Here is a 6,684-nt window from a genome sequence, read left to right on the forward strand (position 1 = left end):
GGTCATCACCCCACAATGTTCACTTTGCCATGACGGAGCAGGATGTGGGCTCCCTCCAGCCCCCTTAGCAGCTGCTTCCTCAGGTGGTGCTGGTGGGAACCAACGAAAGGGGAAGGCTGACACCCTCCCCACCCACCTGCGGCAGCACCCCCGCCAAAGCGGAGGGGCCCCCCACTCCCACCCTTGGAGGAGGCATTGGCGGGTGGCCCTCCCCTCTCTGAGCCTCTTGGAACAGGTGGTCCCATCATCTTCCTCTGATGGCCAAGCAACAGGTCCAAGCAGATGGTGTACGAGAGGTCCTGGCCCACTGGGGCTGCTTCTGCCCCAGGCCTGATCTTTTTCATTTCACCAGAGGGCTCCCATGTGTCTACCAGCCTCTGCTGTGTACATCTTGTGTCAACCACAAGGCCAACAAAGCAGAGGAGTTTAATTAGTAGCTACAGAATGAGTAAGTGAGATCAGATAAACTGGTCTGAAACCCATTTCTTGAGGGCAAACCCAGGTGCATGTTTTTGCTGTGCAGTGTTAAATTACTTACCCTCTCTGTCCTTCAGTACCTTTAACAATAAAATGGAAATGATAATAGTATTGACCTCATAGGGCTGCTGAGAAAGTTAGGATAATTATGTAAAACTTCTAGAATTGTCTCAGGCATATGCATCATAGGTGGTATAGGGCCACCACTATAACTGTTTGTAACTCTGTCTTCATGGTTGTCCCCGTTGAAGGCGAGCCAGGGCGCTGGCTGACCAATGCCCCTCTCTGACAAAGAGGGAGGGTGGGGAGAGAAGTCACCCCTCTCAGAAGGACCTCTGGGCTCCACCTGGGTCAGCCCCAGGCCCTGGAGGACTTTAGCTCCTACCCCAGCAGTGGAAGGTGCCCCCTCCCCAAGGGTCCAGCCCGGGCTCCTCCCGCCCCTTGCAAGCCTCCCCTACACAGAGCCTGTGCTTAATAGGTGCTCAGTAAGTGGGCTGCTCACAGTAGAGACAGGCTCTGGGGGACCACTTGAGCCCGGACGCTCAGGCAGGGCAGGTCCTAGGTGACTCCCAGGACTTCCTGCCTGTCTGACATCCCCCACTCCTGCCCCCCCCCACCCCGTGGGGTCACTTTGGCCCTGGGAGACCAGGGAGGCTAGGCATTGCAGGAAAGCCCTGATCCGCCCAGGAAACCCAAGTACCTGGTAGGGCCTCATCTGGCCCATTGTCCTGAAAGGATGGAAACCTAGACCTCGGTCACCATGAACCGCCCCCAGGGACATCCAGCCCCCAGCTCTCCATGGGTGGGGTACATGTTCAGCTTTCCTCTCTGCAGCCTCCTGATCCCGGGGCTTCCTATGGTGCAGTGTTCCTCTGTTCCCAGTTCCCAGGTGGGCCAGGGGGCATCTCGGCAGAACCCCAGGAGAAGGGGCATAAAATGGGGCTGGGGCTGAGTCCCCTCTGGGCCAGTGCATCATTAACTCCACATTGCATCTTTGTGTCCCTCTGTCCCCTGCTAACCTCCAGGGCAGTCTCTCTGTCTCTCTGCAAGTGACATTGGCCCAGTGATCCCCACTGGATTCCCTAGATACCACTCTAGGTCTTTAAGCCCCCAGTTGTCAGTGCCAGGGAGGCAGGGACCGCTGAAATGAAATGTGGGTTTGCCTCGAGCCTGTAGACACATGAGAAGATAGTTGCATGCCCCCCAAGTGGGTGGACAGGACTCGAGATGGTCATGCCTGCCTGTGTGTACATGTGAGCAGATAATATGTGCCGTCCTATGTGCCTGCATGTTGTGTGTACACATGCTTGTTCTATGTGAGTGAACATAAGAGAACACTGAGAGAATCAGGAGGGACATGAAGAGACAGACTGACCGATACAGAAGGAGTGAGACTGAGACACAGAAAAGCCATCTTCCTTGGCAGGGGCTCTCCTCTCATTACACTGATTGGGGCAGGTCTCCAGACGAGGTGAGCAGACAGCAGGTGGAGTTCAGGAAGGGATGTATCAGGGCTAGGATGGTGACAGTCCCAGGCCTCCTCATTCAAAAAGCCAGTCTGGGCCTTTTTCAAGGGCCGTGGTTTCCTCAGGCTAGATTCCCAAGGATGCCATCCAAGGTGCAGAGGAGCTCCAAATGACTCTGGGCTCTTCAGGCAGCCAGGGGAGGGGAGCACCTCTGACATGCCCCAGAGCCAGAGACGAATGTCCTAAGACTGACAGCTCATGGTGGCCAATGTGCACACTGAGGAGGGCCCCCATCTACTGGGAAATGAGCACAGCAGTGGTGAGAGTAAGAAAACCTCAAGAGTCTCAAAACCTCCCCAACACCTTTACCTTAACCAAGAAGCATCTAGATCACACCCACCCTGCTCCACTGGGGGCAGGTGTCATGCAAGGGTGGGAAGAGGCAAGAGTTCTGGGCTAGGCTCTCATGGGCTATGCAGCTCTGGGCAAGGAGCTCCCCTCCCAGGCACCATCCCCCCATCTTCTACTGGGGGACAGTAATGCCCACACTGACACTCTGCCTCCGAGGGCTTTGACCAGCCTATCAGGAGATGTTGGGGCAAGATGGGGCTTTAGTAATAGGATTCCCGGAACCAGCTATAGGAAGATCTGCCCCATGAACTCAGCATTTCCCCCACAGTCACCCTCCAGAAGAGGAAAAAGTGACTTCCGCTACCCCCACTTCCTGCAGCTGGGACCCTGCTCAGCTCAGAGTGGGGAAACCGTCATGGGCCAACAGCATCACCTGCTCGCTCACTCTTGCCACCAGGAAGGCCCTCCACAGCGTGGGCCCCTGACCCCACTCTTCAGACCCAGAGCAGGATGTGCTCCCAACAGTGATCATCCAACCACACCACAGAGTGAGGGGATGAGTCCCAGCTGGGCGTCCAGATATGGAGGTTTTGGCCCCAGCTCTGGCAGGCACTCCAGATTGCCTTGAGTACCTCCTCTCTCCAGGCATCAGTGGGGAGTCCTGCCTGCCCCGTGCCGCATTATCCGCCGGCAGGAACCCCAGAAGCTCAGAGCTGGAAGGCACCAGGGCTTCCCACAAATCATAGATAATGGATGACCCAAATGGGGAGATGGCTCTGGCACTGAGAGTTCCCCCTGAGCTCTACACACAGTTTAGACAGAATGGAAACAGCTCTACCATGGGCCACCAGATCTGAGAGGACAGCCCCCTCTCTGTGGGGCAGGACAGAGACAGTTGGAGGAGCCGTGCATGGGGGATGGGAGCCAGCAGATTTCCAGCCTGTGCCCGGCCCCACCACTTCAGCTTGTTCAAACAGTCCTTCCATACGTCTTACACTTTGCCATGTACTCTAGCCTTTCACACTGCCTGGAACATGCTTGCCTTGACTCTGTGTCCGGCCAACATCCATCCCCTCAAGAATGGGAAAGTGGACAGGACATAGGGTTTGGAGGTCCAGGGGGTCAGGACCCAGTCTGCTTGGGAGGGCAGAGCAGTAGGCAGACAGGCACTGAGCTCAGGGTCCCCAGGGGCCAGGATGGGACCAAGGCGGAGGAGATGGGGGGTCAGTAGCTGGGGCAGACTGTGCAGACAATCTGGGCTGTGGAGGAGCTGGTGGGCACAGGGCCCGGCTCAGCGTGGGCGACTGTGGGGGAGGCTGGAACTGCAGACTATTTTTAGGCTCCTGTTGGATGGAGACACAAGGATGCTCCAGGCTATAGCCCTTGCTCGCTAGGGAAAGACTAAAGTGGCCCCAGTTGCCCCCGGAGCTCAAGAGCTTCGTACTTTGTCCCTAGAGACCAGGGGCTGGGGCCAGGAAGTAGACTGGAAGCATCCCCAGCACCCCAGGGAGGCAAATGCCCCTAAGAGGTGATTTCCATATCATTTGCATGCTGCTCTGCTTCCTCATCAGAAGGAACCAAAAGTTCCCTTTCAGAGGACCAGTGGTGGGGAAGAGCTATCACCCAAGTCCACCTCCAGCTGCCCCTTCTGGGTTTTGAGAGAGTCCAGAGAAGGTGATACATGTTCTAAAACTGGAAAGTGCAAATGGGGGTTTTAGCACCATGCTGGGGCTGTTGTGTAAGCTCAGGGGGCAAATGCGTCCTATCTGATTAATTGGCGGTGGTTCCCTGAAGAGCAATGTTAACAAGGATTCATTCATTCGTTCGTTCATTCATTCCACAACTAGTGAGCACCTACTAGGTGCCAGACACTAATCTAGGTGGAGATTTAGCTGTGGAAAAAAAGAGAGGGGCGCCTGGGTGGCTCAGTTGTTTAAACGTCTGACTCTTGATTTCTGCTCAGGTCATGATCTCAGGGTCGTTGGGTCAAGCCCCACATTGGGCTCTGTGCTCAGCATGGAGTCGGCTTGAGATTCTCCCTCTCTTCTGCCCCTCCCCCCGCTCGTGCTCTGTGCGCATGCTGTCTCTCTCTCAAATAAATAAAATAAATCTTTAAAAAAAAAAAAAAGACAACGTTCCCTGTCCTCACAGAGCAGATACTCTACAGCAGTGCTGCTCAATAGAAATATCTGTGAGCCACACAGATACTTTTCAACTTTCCCGTAGTCACATTAAGCAGAAGTTAAGAGAAACAGGTGAGATTAACTTTTACAGTATATTTTATTTGACCCAATATATCCAAAACATTTTCATTTCCAAGTGTAATCGATGTAACAATGCATTAATAACTTTTGTTTTCCTATTACACCTTCAAAATCCATTACGTCTTTTAGACTTACAACACCTCTCAATTCAGATGAGCCACATCCCAAGTGCTCGGGAGCTCTTGAAGAATGTTGTTCCGGAGGTCACTGAGCAAGAAGCACAGCGGCTTCGGATGGTGGTGGACCACTAGGACCCTTTGGCTGGGCCTGGAGGCATGGCGATCCCCCATGATATCAGGACACCAACATCAGCCTCTTGGGGGCCAGGCTGGGGGCAGGAGCCAGGCCTTCTCTATCTCTATCCCTGCCTTTTCAGTCACTGAGCTCAGGAGAAAGAAATGCCCCCATTGATTAGTAATGTCTGCTATGGGCATGAGTCAGCCCCATGAGCTGGATAAAGTTGCAGGCCACATTAGCCCACGTGTTATAGGTTATAGGCCCAACCCAAAGCCTGTGTTCACCTCTGCCTAAGCCCTCTGAGCTCATTCACTGGGCGCAACCTGAATAAACAGCCAGTGTGGGAGGCCAGGCCTTCGGGAACTTTATTCAGGTGCTGGCCCGGCAGTCCTGGCCTGGGCACCATCCTACAGAAGGGCACCAGCACACCAGCAGGACAAGTGCTTCCCGGGTGTGGTTTTGTGCTCTTTCCTCTCGTGTGGGCTGGCCTGTGGCCATTGGCGATCCTGGGAATGTGGTTTTGTTTTTGTTTTCTTCCCAAGGACTCTTCCTCCCAGAGTTAACCAATATCAACATACAAGTGTTTCCTGAGCCTGAGTTAGCCATGTCAGCCCCATTCCACCCACCCACGCCCACAGACCTCCTGGCCGGAACCCCAGCTGGGAGGGCCCCATCCAGACAATGAGAGGCTAAAATTGGGCCGCAGACGCAGCTGGAAATGACTGGGGATGGGAGAGAGGGTGAGCTTGGGGTGAGGCAGACAGGGGTGACACATGGGAACTGGAGGCCCCCACCCAGCCCTGATCATCCTCACCATCATTAGAGTCATCATCACCCTCCCCCTGCTCAAAATCTTTCGATGGCTCCCTAGTACCTGCAGGGTGAAGATCTAGGGCCTTAGCTCCCAGGAGCTGACACTGACAGAGTCATTCGATGGCATTTCCAGATACTCTCTCCTCTTTTATCCATGAATTCAACAAGAATGTGTTGCAGGCACTGTTCTAGATACTAGAGATGCAGCCATCACCCAAACTGACAAAAGTCTCTCTGCCTTCCCGGAGCTCACACAACTCCAGCCAAACCCAAGGACACTAGGCCCTTGTACATCCCCAGACCTTTGCAAATGCTGTTCCCTCTTCCATTCTTCAGAGACTTCTCCACCCTAGGGACTTCTATTTGTCCCCTAAGGCCCACTCAACCCCCTCCAAACACCCCCCCACACACACACACCATGGGTTGGGTACCGCCTTCCTAGGATCATCACCACCTAAGGAAGGCACAGCCCCACTTCTGCCTCCCCTACCAGGCTTCGAGGGTCTCAGGGGCAGGGGCTGTGCCTTCCTTAGCCAGGACCCCAGGGCCTGACTCACCCTAAGGCTCCATCTGCCCCCTCCCCAGCCGGCAGCTCAGGACCAAGCAGGCTGGAGCATCAGTGGTGCTCGTAGAAGGGACGGTTCAGGACTCCTCTGAAGAATTCCAAGTCGTTCTGGAATCTCTGCCTGGGATCATTACCCTTGGCATTTGAGGGGAGAGAGCAAAGGTGGGTAGGGACTGAGGGAGACAAGGATAGAGAAGGCAGGGGCATGCGGGGCTGTAAATGGTGGGTCAAGGACATCGGTAGCAGAGAGACTAGAACAGCAGGAGACGGAGCCCCCAGGGTAAACCTTAGTGGCCCTTTCGAGTTATAAAGGAGTCTCCCATTCCCTCTAGCTTCCCCAGCAGAGCTGAGCTTTGGTCTTTAACAGTCTGAACTCCCTATTTTGCCCACCCCCCTCCTCCCCTCGGAGGGGCGCACAAGAAAGAAGGCAGAAGGACAGGCCTGGCTCCTGCCCCCAGCCTGGGCCCCAAGAGGCTGATGTTGGTGTCCTGATATCATGGGGGATCGCCAT

The sequence above is a fragment of the Callorhinus ursinus genome, unplaced genomic scaffold (genome assembly GCF_003265705.2).
Source record: "Callorhinus ursinus isolate GAN/ISIS: 27379988/994484 unplaced genomic scaffold, GSC_fseal_2.0 scaffold25, whole genome shotgun sequence".
Taxonomy (NCBI): domain Eukaryota; kingdom Metazoa; phylum Chordata; class Mammalia; order Carnivora; family Otariidae; genus Callorhinus; species Callorhinus ursinus.